We start from the raw sequence: 14,213 nt of genomic DNA on the forward strand, positions 1-14,213 counted from the left end.
AATTTGTTTGTGACTGTTATTTGCAATATCGGGACATTTGGCTATTCGTCTTCACCCCTTATTTTTAATGGGCGTTAGACACTTTACAAATGAGTTGCACAAGCGTTCAAGAAATTTGAGCTGGCAGCAAATCGCATTCGCCTTGAAGAACTCTGCAAGCGTTTGCTAGTAACATAAAACGGGTAAATTGAAAAACGCTTAAGCATTTTTACAGCTTTTAACACGGCGCCGCATATTGAATTACGTTCAGTCCAGTCAGTCTTCCTTTTCAGCAGGACAACTGCTACCGTTTCCTGCCACTGGCCATTGGCTTGCCGCCCGATCCCCGACCCATCTGGATTTTGTGCTGGCACTTTTCAACTTCACTTCCCCCGGAGCAGCTGCTGTTTATGCCTTTTCAGCTACAAAAAATGCTCAACACGATTTGCGCTGTTGATTTACGTTTTAGCACGTTTTTCGTACAGTTTAGCTACCGTTTTTCATGCTTTCTTTTGGGAAAGTCCTCTTATTCCACCCTTTTTTTTTAGTTTGACCTGACAGGTTGCATTCTCCGGCTTTCCGCCATTTGAATGGTGTTTCACTTTTCCTTTGGCAATTTAATGAGCAGCTTTTTATCGCCACTGAGATTTGTCCCTGACTCGTTTGGCCTTAATCCTGCACGACACCACCTGCCACTCCTGCACTCCAGTAAAGTAAAATGAACCCCATTTGCCCTCGCAATTTATATTTTAGTTTTTTGCCTTTAATTTGTTATTTAGCTCTTGTGTCAACAGGGCTCACATGACACACAGGCCTCGACTTTCGACTGTGGACGCCAGTCAATTGGGCCGAGCTCCATTCCCGATCTGGCGTCCGAGATTCTATTTGTCCAGTGTCCACCTGCACCCATTTGGTCTCTTTGTGCAAACGCAGGCAACCATTCCATTTGTCAGGCTCGACGGCGGCAGGTTGCCTACCAAACCTAAGCCGCCACCGCCTTTTGAACTTTGTGCAAACAAAACGCAGCGGGAAATGCCTGAGCTGAAAAGTGGCTGGCACTTTCAATGGGTCGGCCCTGCGAGCTTGATAGTCGCAAATGTTAGTTTTGATGAACTGTTTTATTACTCAGTGCAACTTAAAAATCTTAGGTTTTAAATGCCCCAAAAGAAATTCACCTTGTCTTAAAATGTTATGCTTGGTATTGGTAATCAAAAAAAAAAATTAAAACACTTAGGAAATTGCTTATAACATTAAATATTACAGAACTCTTTATATTCAACATACTCCCAAATACCCTAAAACTAAAAAAAATATCTACAACGTTAAATACACGTTGAAAGCAAATTTGACAGAGCTCTTTTAGTGATATTTATTTTGTTTTTCAAAATGCACTTTAGTTCCTAAACGTGTAGGTAAATTCAAATCATTGGCATATTTGTACGCTCTTTAAGAGCTGCATTTGGTGGATATAAATAAATTTAAGCCCATTGAGCGTGGATTTCAAAGTCACGCACCTAGTCTGCAGTCCTTTCCCAGTTATTGGCGGAATTAAGGTCCACCAGGTTGCGGTGAAGGTAAGTTAGCCAGGCCATAAGCAGCTTTCACCTTTTCCCATTCTTCGGCATAATCTCGACCGTCTCCGCAAACAAAATGGTCGTCATAAACAAAGAACACACACAAAAGAAAACGTTTGCCCAGACGTGCCGCCTACTCGATTTTCGGCAATGCTCGACAATAAACTTCCGGCACAGTGGATGCATAATGCAAACAAACTTTGTGCCATTTGAAATATTTTAATAATCTTTAAAGATAAACTTAATTTACTTAAAACCTATGTTATCTTTTATCTATGTTATCGCAAAAATGACTTCTTTTTAAAATGACAGATTGTTTTTCAGTTGCAGATAAATAATTCATTGCCAACATAAACTTTTAATCCTTGACTTTTTTATTTTTTACCAAATTGTATAATAAGGTCTTCAATTCTCACTAAAAACACATATGATCCTGAACTAGTTATGCTTTAAGAATTTCTTCTTCATTCCGAAGATTAAGAAAAGGTTGGCTGCTTCAAAATATTTATGCTAGCAAATATTTCTTATTTTCCCCACTGTAAGCTGCTTAGGTCCTCGCCGAGCTTCTCTTCCGTGTCCCTTTTTATGGGCCCATCTTTTTTGTTGGCCATTTTTTCCGTTTATTTAGCTTGGAATGCTTTTGGGAGGCGACGGAAAGGAACTGGAGGAATACTTTGGCTGGCCGTTTATTGTCGTTTATTTGTCTTTTTGCCATTTTTATATTTACGCATATAATCGCTTTCAACGCTTGCCGGCGCCTTGGGAGATGGAGATGCTTTGGCTGGGACGTGGGTCTTGACGGCGCTTATAAATATGATGTTATCGCTTTTTATGGTCCACTTTTATTGCCGGCAATCAGTCTTGCGTTTTGTTTGCTGATTGCTTGCCATTATTCAAATGTATTTGTTTAATTCTCGGGGATTGGCAGCCACAAATCATTTTAAATCCGCAATATGTCACCAAATATTTGGACAACGAGCACATTGCTTTTTTCGTATCACAGATGGTTCTTGTGCGGGTCATTATTGCGGCTTATAGCAGTCATTAAGTGGGCATCGTCCAGGACACATTGAAGACCATTACAAGCACCCACTCAACTATTCGCTTGCCAATCCACCCAGCCTAATCAGTTGCCAGCTCATAATCACATTGCGTATACGTAATTAGTTTAGCGTTTGACAAGGCGAGCAAATCTTCACTGGCCGCCGAGTCCTATTTCCATGGCCCTCCCCGTGCAAACGTTCCGCAAACTGATTATACTTGCACTTTGTTGACAAACGAGCTGATTAAATGCCGGCTCTCGGTCATTATGCAATTAACTGGCAACTGACTCTGTCGACTGCCTTTATTGCCCGACACCCAGCTGTGTCTGTGAATGTGCGTGGGTTTAATAAGGTGGCCGAAGGCAGTTTGGCCTATTTACATTAAAGCTTAAGCACGAAAACAAGATGATTATATTGAATTTTGATTACCGATGGCTTCAGCAGAAAGGCCGATTAATTAATTGGAACGGAAGCTAGCTTTGGGCGTTGCTTTAGCCCATATGGTGTAATTGAATGTGAGGAAATTGAATTGGGAAAATAAATATCTATTTAGGATCTGTTGCGGCAAAATAATATTTTGAAATAACACAATCACTATTAGATATTTCCTTATAAAATTGTAAGTCAAAACTCGTAAGAGATATATTTGAATCAACTATTATTATTCATTATTATTGCTTAAAGTATTTATTGTTCACTTACATTCTTCTTTCTACACGTTTAGTATCTCCTCAGTATCAAATAAATAGAAACTTTACTACAAACCGAACAGGTCCCCAACTGTTAATCAGGAATGCACACTATAGCTGGCAGCATATGAAATGCTTTGTGCAAATTGTTTACTTTTTGTCATAGAGTGAATACCAACCAGATTCCCACAAAATCCGACAGAGGAAAGCCAAGCCATAGAATGCCTTGAATTTGTGCACAGGGAATAGGGGGTGGCACGAAAAAAGTGTCTAAGAATGCAAAGCAAAGCTCTACCCGACAATATATGTACTCATATATTCAGGGGAAAACAGAGGAGACCGCAAAACAAATAGCAGATGCGGCAAAAGTGCATTTCGCCAACTTGGCAGCCAAATGAACTCGAAGTGAACCCGTAGTACACATGTTAAGGAGGATACTTATGTGTGTCCCGGCCAAAATGCGAGCCTGTGTAACAAGTTTTTTGTTTCACGACAGGACAACGGTTCAATTCCAGATTCGACCTGATCGATGGCACGTTACAGCAAACTCATTAAGAACTTTAATTAAATCGAGAGCCGGCAATGAGCGGGCGAAACTGCAGCAAGAAAACTCATTATTCATAACGACACGAAGGCACAGAACCGACACGGTAAATCTGGGTCCAGCTGGAGAGGCGTTGGCAGCTGCAACAACTCAAGTCAGTTCCCGCCCCCCGAAGCGTGCTGCACAAACAAAATATAAAAACAAAATATGTGCGAAAATGTGTCGGAAAGTGAGGGAAAACATAAAGCATGCCAGCGAGCAGAGTGCGGATACCCGCTCAACTGCAGCCCGGTCTTCTTATGACTTATGTTGCCAGCTAGTCGGATTCAGGACTCAGGTCCTGTGGAGTGGCTGACGGGGTCCTTTAGGTGTTAGCCATGGCTTCAGTCACCTGACAGCAGCTACGCTTAAGTTGCGCTTAACGTTTTAATAAATGATTGTGACAAACGCAAATTACGGGCAAGTGAAACGATGCTAATATAATTGCGGTTTGCTCTCTTAAAATGGGTAAAAAGCTGTATAATATAGCAGTTAACAAAATTGTTCTTTGTGGATTCTTTAGGGTAACAACAAAATGTGCTTGACTCTTCCAGTGAATTAAGGAATTTGTTTTGGAAATAAAAACAAATGTAGAGCAAATTTGAACCACATCAAAATATTTTTAAAAATGTTTTGAATATCAATTTAAACTAACACCTTATAAAGAGTGCTCTTTTATCAAAAAGGCAATTAATGAAACTAATAATCAATGAAAGCTTGTAAAAACTACTTTCAAATAAATTTATTTCTATAACGTGTATATCTGAGCTTACAGATATCTGAGCTTACAGATATCTGAGCTTATTTAATTAAAACAGTAAAACATTTTTCTGATGAAGTTTTTGGGAGCAACGGAGTCTGCCCAACCCTGAATTAAATATGCGACTGCCACTCACTCCAATCGTTCACTTGCCAAGCAACACTCACTCAACTCGGCGATGTGACAGTGGAAAATTAAACTACATGCAAATTGCATGACCATCAAAAGTGCCCGTCACTGTGCAGGGCATTACTCATACGCCCCGTCAGCGCTTCGACAAATGGCGACATCTTGCCAACGGGGAAGATGGCGAACAACAGAGCGAAACGAGTCGTAAGTGAATTTATTTCAAACAATTATGTAGCAATTAACAAACAGATGACGGCAATTAAACTCCAGCCGGGTGGGGTTAAGGGTAAAGGGGAAGTGCCGTGGCGAAGTCGAGTTGTGTCAAGTGCAGCAATCGACAGGCGGCAGCAGTGAGTGTGTTCATGAGTGTGTTGCATTATTCAGACAATCATTCACACACTTGCGCGCCGAGAAATGCACTTCGTGCCATCCCCGCATACATTGCGAGCTGGTTAATTTTTCAATAATTCAATTGGCCTTTTGCTCTTTCCGGGTCAGATTACGTATGCGCCGTGTTGTCTTCCGAATGGTGTTGCGTGACTCAAGTGCCGCCGAGTGGTCGATCATTTTTGATTCACCGTCGGAATCACAGTGTGTTGCATAGTTCAAGGCGAACAGTCACGAAATGGCCGACGAGTATTTCCGGCCGCAGAAACCACTTCACAAATTAAGTTGTCAACAATTTCAGCCATATCGCAACGATTTAATCTTCACACCTAAATTATTTACGTATAAAAACCACGATTGCCCCATTCATACACATTCTCCCAACCATAACCCCCCCTACCCACACACTCAGACACACACACACACACACAAGTGCCTTGTTATCCGTCGCTCATGCAATAAAACGTTCAGCTGCTCTTACGCCTGTCGCTGTGTTGTTGTTCTGCTGTTGAGCCTTTTGTTTAATAAATTATGTAAAATGCGCCAAATTGAATTTGAAATTCATGCAGCCTTTCGCCTGGTTATGGGAATTAAGATATGTCGACAGTCAGACAGTACGGTCACGGGGGGAAAATGGGAACGGAGACTCAGCCATTTTGCCAGCCATGAAGTCGCCATTTTCAGTCTGGCACGTACAGACATTTAACATATGCCTTGGATTTCGTATTCCGGCCAAAATGGCATTGTGCGGTTTATTTTGGGCAACGAATTCGTTTCGAAGAGGTGTGAATCGGGCTGATTCAATTTAATGAGATAAATATTCAAATTTATTCATATCAGTAAAGCGGTTGAACGCGTTGTTTTGATTTGTAATTAAATATACTTTTATGTCGTGGGTCATTTTCTAAATGTTGCTTAAATGCTTAATACTTTTAGAGTAAATAAAGTGTCCATTCAGCAAGCAATTTTATATATTTTATGGCATTATGGCTTTTTATTTTAAGCCAATCCTTAAGTCCCAATACCATTTTAAAAAAAGGAAAACTGGCTGTCAAAACTTTTGTTTAACTGCCCTTTGCGGGACATAAAACTAAAATATAGCAAGAAAGCAGAACCTACAGGAAAACTTTTAGGATAATATAAAAACGAATGGCTTGCATAAATGTCAAGAGCAACGGTCCAAGTATGCAATCGTAAACATAATTTACTCTCAGTGAATGGCGTCTCGCCTCGAATCGGTGGAAATAATAATTAGGGGCTGACTCACAACAAAGGCCCAGTCCGTTGTGTCCCAGAATTATAAATGAAGTGTGAACAAGAGTTTTGTGGCGACTCCCTTTTCCGCCAGAGTCCGACAAAAACAAAGGGAAAAAAGTGCGCCTTTCGTGGCATTATTAAAAGTTTTTCTTTTCCCCCTTTTTGCGGACCTATTTTAGGGGCGGTCATTTACATTAACATCCTTTCATCCTGTGTTGACAAAAATATCAAAATGAAATTGCTGCATAATTTGTTCTTTCCGCCTCGCGTCTCCATTGCTGTTTGCCAACTGTCTTTGGGGAAACTTTTCTATTAATTTTTGTGGCCGTCATTTGGTGGCCAGCAAAGTGTAAATAAATACAACCAACTCCACCCGCTGTTTCTTCGGCATATCCTTATCTTGCGGACCGTCGAAGCGCAAACTTAAATTAAAATGTTGGCAGGACATTCGTTGAATTATTCAGTAACTTTGCGGACAAACTCTTTGGCTTTTTATTTTGCGGCCAGTTGCTTTCATTGAAGGCAATGTTAATTTATCCAACTCTTTGGTTTTTTCTTGTAATTTTGGCGACATCTGTCTTAATGTCTTTGAGGGATTCCACGTAAAACATGAGGCTCGTTTAGTAATTAAAAGTCAACAGCAAAAGGGAAAGGGTTGAAAGGGTAATTTATTGGTATTCTTTTATAATACTTTAGAGAAAGATATATTTAAGCAATGTATTTATTACTTATTTATTAAAATGTGATTGAAATTGAACGGAAGCAACAGGGACAAAATAAATAACAAAATGAAAGCAGTTGGCATAAGACCAAAGAACCCCAATACCAAAAAACATCTGGGCAAGCTGAAGATATATATTTATATATTTATAAAGCAGACAGAATTTTAAATTAGAGGTATATCTTTAGGCGTAAATAATTTATCTCAATACTTTGTTTCTTTGCGTGCCCTTAGAGAAGTATCAAATTACCAAATATTTGGGGAAAGCAAATTTCTTTTGGCTCCAAACGTTTAACTTAAATTGCCTTAAATTTCAACAGGCTGTCGCCGAAGTGCCCGGCAGCAACAGCAGGCATAAAAAATGAATGTGGCCAAGTTGACTTCAATCTGGCAAGTGGATGTTACCCAGTTACAGACTGACTGAGGTGGCAAAGGCCAGAAAGTCAAGCAGCCGGCTTTTCACTTTACCGAGCTCAGTGTCTGTGTGTGCGTCCTCCGGGCATAATTTCCCAATTGCAGGCTCATGTGCGGCACACACACACACACACAAACACACTGGGAGTGGGAAATCCCTTTAGCCATCTCTCAGCACATCTCTCTCGGCCTGGATTCCCTCTTCAATCAAGCACAATGGGCCGTTGAATCGCTTAAGCGTCCGATTCAACCCCCCACCGCCACCCCATAAAACAACACTTTGCCACGGTCAGTTACCAGTTACGCACGGGCCACGCCCACAAGAGGCCAGTGGCGGAACGCCCCTTTGCAGACTGCCCCACTTGTTATTTATATTATGACCACTCACAGTTGTTGGCTCATTGTCATAAATTTCCCCTAGTGTTTGCCGAGCGGCCCATCCGAAAAAGTGAGAGTCGGTAAAAGAAAAGCTTTCCTTGGCCGTGTGCAAAATGTTTGTTGTTTGTTTGCCTTGTTTGTCAGTCGCCTGAGGGTCCTTGTGGGCAAACAATGGCCGCCCCTTGGCCAATTTAATAAATTCCATAAATGGTTCATGCTCAGCTACCATTGATGGATGCAGGCAGCTGACTTTTGTCTTAAAAATATTGACTGTAAAGTCAGCCAGTAAAGTTGTCAGTGAACAGAAAGTGCGGCTACCAATTGGAGCAATTGGAAATGGCTAAGCATAATATCTTAAGCCCACCAATTGCTAGAAGAGCCACAATTATAAGCTCCAATTTCTAGACAAATGTAACTTAAGTGTTCAGCACAATTGTTAAAAATAGCTTTGGCATTTAATTACACTCTAGGCAAAGTGCGAGCCCATATTCGTTTTGCACCTCGCCGAGAAAGTTTTCAACACGCCCGAATGGAAGTTTGAGGTGCTCGATTGGAACATGCTGGAGCAGCCACTAAGCGCATAATCTTGTAAACTTGGCAAAAATGCTCCAAGTGCCATAACTAAAATAAGCAAGCAGCCAAGGAGATGGGCTCCGATGCAGAGCGAAAAGGGGGTGAAACATATTATCCCGGAGGGCGCAACCAGATTCCGAGCATGGCTTCTTTGGCAAAGTTTCTGCAATGGTGCTGGTGCAAGTGCTTGATGCAAATTATTTGGCCCGGAGGTTAACTAGGGTCGTTTAGCAAATGCCTAACCCACAAAAAGACGCAGCAGGATTAGAGATGAGCTCGTGCAATGGGACTTAATTAGAATAAGAGGAAAAAAGGTCACGCACATCTTTTCTGATTGCAATTCCAAATTTATTTCTCAATTCCTTTAGGTTATCATTTTTGGGTCTTTTAACGTAAAAATAAATACAAATTTAACTGCAAGGAAAGTATGAAATTGAGTACGATTTATACTGGGAACCCAAGCTAACAATATTTAATGATTTTAAACGCTCCGAACTATTTAAAAAAAATACTTTAATATTTCCAATATTTTTAAATTAGAAAATAATAGAGAATTGACGGTATTAAAAGCATTAAATATATAAATACGTCTCATATTTTATGTGCAACCATCGTTTTTAATATGTTGACCCTTTTGAAAGCCATTTCTCGTGACTTCCAACACACGTTTCGTGACTTTTGACTCACGAACTCATCTCGGTCCACCGTCTTTTTATGAGTCCTGCATGCATTGGCATTCATGAGAGTGAGCCCAGTAAATGCTGTGGGTGGTGGTGGGTGGCAGTGGGCGGAGCAGCGGGCTGGCAGCTAACTACAGTCTGAGCTGCAACTCCAAGTACAACAACAATGACAAGTACAATAAATGCCTTTCAACTGCGGTTTCACATGCACTTGAAGTGGAGTGGCGGCGAATGGAGAAGGGGTTGACTTGGGGTCAGGGTGCATGGCTTCGAAACTCTGCGGGGATGGGAGGCCGAGGGGCTGAGGGGAGCTGGTCGGTGGCAGTGTCATAAGCCTCAAGTGCTATTTGCAGTGAAGTGCGCCATACATCTGCAAAGCATGATAGCTGGGGTGTCGGCCCCGCTCCTCTGTTTCAATCTTTGCAAGGCCGCACTTTACTTGTGCAGCTCGGTGTTGGGCTGCTCCTAATGAAACTTTATCCCCGGAGTGCTAAAAGTCTTGCCATCTGGCCAGACTCTAACCAGAGTCCAAGCATTTCGACTGAATGCAGGCGCACTCTCCCTATGTTTCGGTATCTGAACTTGGTTATTGCCAACATCTGCATCTGGCCCAAAGTACTATTGGCTGCCCTTAATTTCTATTTTAGAAACGAAATGTTAAGGTGCCATTGGAGCAGATTTCGGTGTTTTCATAGTTGAAGTCAAACAAAAATTGATAAATCTGTGTGAAAGCTTAGGCACTCAACCTACAAATAAGCACTTGTTTTCCCACAATTACCTAATTGCCTTGTTACTGACTTTTAATGCAACAGAAATATTTACTCACTTCTTGGGCAAGAAATAAACGGCAAGTTAAGGAAAACATCACCTGCAATTAGTTTGGAATTGAAGCAGGTGGCGGAGAAATAGGATATCCCTTGGCAAAGAATTCTCGACGAATTGGATGAATGAAGCCAGCAAAACTTCACTCTCGATTTGTGCCAAGGCACTTCAATGTCGGATTCTAATTAAGATTGATGTGTTTATGGTCGACTCTTGCAGCGATTGTGTAGCCAACATTTGACTTTGCCAAACTAAGTGCTCGACAACTACTCGACTGGCATTCGTGCCTGGCAGTCACGGTTCGATTTCGTTTTCAACTTTCCACAGCTTGGCTTTTCCTCTTCCTTTGTAATTATTGATGAGCTTCGCTTTGACTTTTCGCTTCGAGTGATTAACGTAATTAGCCATCCATCCAAATCGTTAAGCGATTTCTATTCCTCCACTAAATTCGGTGCACTTAAAGCTTAACTGTGGTTGTGCCATCTACCTCTTCATTTTGTCTGTCTAGTCAATCAAAATGTCATGTAGTTCTACCAGTCGATGAACTGATTGACAAGCACAAGAAAAAGAAAAGGAAAACGTTTTCTCCATTGACTCGTCGGCAATGGTGTTCGCATGCAAATTGCAGGCAGTGTTCGACTGTTGGTCTGTGCCCGGAATTCAATGGCTACTGTGGTTAACCGCAAGGCCAGGAATCGATGTCGCCCAGGTGTCTATTGGCTACCAAAACACTTCGCCTTAAATTGGTCTTCACAAACTGGAGGTACAAAGTCGGGAATACTTTTAAATACTTAGCTAAGTGCTGGGTAGTGTATTCCGAGCCAGTCAAGCTATTTATATCTCTCATTTCCCCAATTTCCACTTGTGTGATTCCATTTAAAATCACTGCCAGACGATGTGTCTGTAAAAAATATCAATAAGAGCAATTACATTTTCTATTAACGAAATCAACTGTGGAAAATACGGCGGTATGGGCTTCCCCCTCAAAAAAAAAATGCTGGCACAACATCATCCATGTCTACCACATCATCAGCTCCATCCACATCATCAAAATCATCGGGAAAAACAATCGAAACCAGGCAGCGGCAATTGCCGAACCGAAGGCAACTCCATTTTCCCCGTCTTTTCCGCGTTGGGAAGTTCATCAAACCGAGCAGGAAAATAGAAAATAAAACGAGACTGAGAAGTGGGGAGCTTGGTGAATCGGGGGCGTACATGTGGTCGTTATTGTTATTGCTTTTCGGCCATCTCCGTGGCATTCGCCAGTTGAAGCCCTTTCTCCAGCCTCGAATGCAGTATGCGTCTGAAAAAAAAGTCTCGTAATTTTGGAATTTGTTTTTTTTGTGGGTGCTGTTGTTTTTGGCTCCATGCCAGAAACCTCTTCATCATCAAAAAACATGAGAGGCGTCCTGGCCATAGATTCCTGCAAAATTAACATAGAGCCAAGGGCGTCGAGGGGGGAGATAGTTAAAAGGGAGGCGCAATGAAGAAGGCTAAAAAAAATTGAGCCTTGTGGAAGGACCCACCATGTGCGGCAAATGAATGGAAATGCTACTCGCAATGCTGATGAAGTCGGTCCTTGCCGAGAGTTCATGAATTCCAGCCCCTCCAGAACCGCACTTGTTTATGGAGTAGTCGGAAGCTGGAATTTCACGATATGCACTATTTTGCAAAATAAACAGGGGCGAAAGTTAGCATTTAAAAGGGTCATTGAAAATCATTTTTTCAACCCAATGAACTATTTTAAATTTAATATTATAAATTAAAAACGCATTAATTTAAAATAAATTCCATATGAAAATAAACGACTCTATGGGTAATATATTTTACTGCAAGCCACATTTGATTTTCATGATCGTCTTGATAACTTACATATCACCATAATCACTTAAATTTAATAACATGCTTTGTGGCGTACAAAAAGCATTATAAAATGCTCAAGGCCGTTGAAACTCAATCAGGTGCGAAAATTAAAGTGTTTACCGATGGCAGGGAACCGTTACAGAATGCTTTCCGGGCAATTAAATAAACACAATTTTCAAATTGTATTTAAAGTACAAGCTGGCGCACACAAACACTTAACCCGAATCGGCTTAGATGGCTGCTTAGAAGGCGAGTCGGCCAGAAAAAAGGGCCGCTTAACTTCCGGTCAAATACCCAGAGACATACACCGATACCCACTTGAACTTCAACCTACGAAATCCGCAACCTTCAGCCGGGTCTATGGCCCTAGGACCTCGGCACGTCCGGCTGCCAAAATTTACTTAGCCCAAAAGGAGGCAAAGTGTGAAAAAGCCGACGAAATGTTGTTATCTAAATGCGCGCTGAACTTTTCAAGCGAAAGGATAGAGAATGAAACACAAAAGGGCGGACCCTTGGACAAAGGATATACCACTCGCCCACACATACACACAGACATGCCCAATGCGCTTATTAAAATCCTTTTAAAACTGTAGCGACTGCCGGCAAGAAAATCAATTAAGTCGAATACACTTCCCCGAGGATAATTGCTTTCGGAACGAGAACTGCCGCTAGCTGAAAACTTTTGTGCGAATGAACATCAGCTCCAATAACGAGCTAAGCGAAGCGTTAAGGCCTAATGGCAACTTAGGCGATTTCTATAGCCCCTTTATCCTTTTGGCCACAAATGGCAATGAAGGGATTTTGAAGCGGCTTACTAATATATTCATAATGGGAAAAATTGTTATATGATATTTAAAGTAAGATATTTAAAAGTGGGTAAGATTTTTGAAAACATTCATAATAAATGTTTTCTTATTCTAACTTTCAAATTGTAATCAATACAGGGTAGACACTAAGTCGGTCTAAGTTTTTAATTCGCCCTTACAATTTTCAGCATAAATTCAAATAAAGTGCGCTCCAGATTCTTTTCTCCAAATTGTTAAAGTTGAATAAGTTGGTTAATTAAATTTGTTGTTTTTTGAGCGACTTGAGTTTCGCCGGGAACTTGTGTTTGCCTTCAGCGACTAAGTGATTTGTTAATTTGATATAATACGGGAGCCAACTGGTTACCGCAATTAGCGATAATGAATGGGCTGCTGCATTTGATTTTAGCAGCCAGCTATTAGTGGTAATTGTAGACTTTTAGAGGGCGAAAAGCCAAAGTGAAATTAGCATGCCCTATGGGCATAATTTGTGAAAAGAAAGCCCAAGTTCCACCGAGCAATCCTGCACATATAGAATGCGGGGGCGTGGTCCGAACTCTGATTGCCCCGACGTGTTTACAAGCGTTAAGCGGAGCGCCATTAAATGTTATGGCCGTGTGGAAAACACGAGCCATTGAATGCCGTTGTCCAACCAGGTGATAAAGTGTCGAATGTGGCTTCTATCAGCGGCGAGGAGCCAGAAGCAGGGAATCGAAAGTAGAGGTCTTGGCCAGCTAGCTGTTGATGCCCACTGCATTTGGTGATTCAAGCTGAAAACACAAAGTGAAATAGAAAACTTTCCCCATTGATTTAAGTTGGGCATACCAGAGTTTTATAGCAGTCGGAGGTGTGCAACTTTTGAAACGTAAAAAAATAAGGAAACTTACTGACGGACAGCCAAAATTAAATTCTGACGTGGACACGAACTAACCTGAAAGAGAGGATAAATACCTTGATTATTAAAAAAGTTAATGGTTAACTTTGCATTTGCCTTGACATTTAAAATTGGTTCCAATTTGTATTTATTCATTTAATTGGATATATATATATAGTTGCTCTATTTCTATTATTATCTACCTATCTATCTATCTATTATATAGATATAGATATAAAATAAAAAGAATAAACTATAAAATCTTTTTTAAGGAGTACTATAAACACAATGTTGCCTTATGTATTTATTTATTGGATTGGTTCATGAACATTTAGTTTTTCAACTATTAAACTTTAAAGTATCAGCTTCATTAGCTGATTACTTTCATTTTAAGTGCTTTGCTGAGGGGAAAAATCGCTTTGTTTTATCTCATTTATAAAGATAATAACAAACTGCAACTGAAACTCAATTGCAGCCCCCATCCACTAACCATCGCTTGATTTCATTCACTGCTAACGTATTTAAATACACCGCACCCCGGGGCTACTTAGCATGCATGGGGATGCGGATACGATTCCGATGGGAAGTGGGTGGTGGGTGGTGGTGCAGGATGCGAGTGTGATGCTCTGGGCAACCGCAAGTTTACTGTGGCACAACTAAAAAGCAAACGGGGGAGTCAAGGGA

The 14,213-nt window shown here is 41.0% G+C and overlaps 1 protein-coding gene across 2 annotated transcripts in view; it reads right to left on the reverse strand.

Annotated features, from left to right (window-relative positions):
• LOC108051884 (neural cell adhesion molecule 2) overlaps positions 1-14,213 on the reverse strand; it is a 42,535-nt gene that overhangs the window by 14,075 nt on the left and 14,247 nt on the right. The gene's annotated exons all lie outside the window — the stretch shown is intronic.

The sequence above is a fragment of the Drosophila rhopaloa genome, unplaced genomic scaffold, assembly GCF_018152115.1.
Source record: "Drosophila rhopaloa isolate 14029-0021.01 unplaced genomic scaffold, ASM1815211v1 contig_2, whole genome shotgun sequence".
Lineage (NCBI taxonomy): Eukaryota > Metazoa > Arthropoda > Insecta > Diptera > Drosophilidae > Drosophila > Drosophila rhopaloa.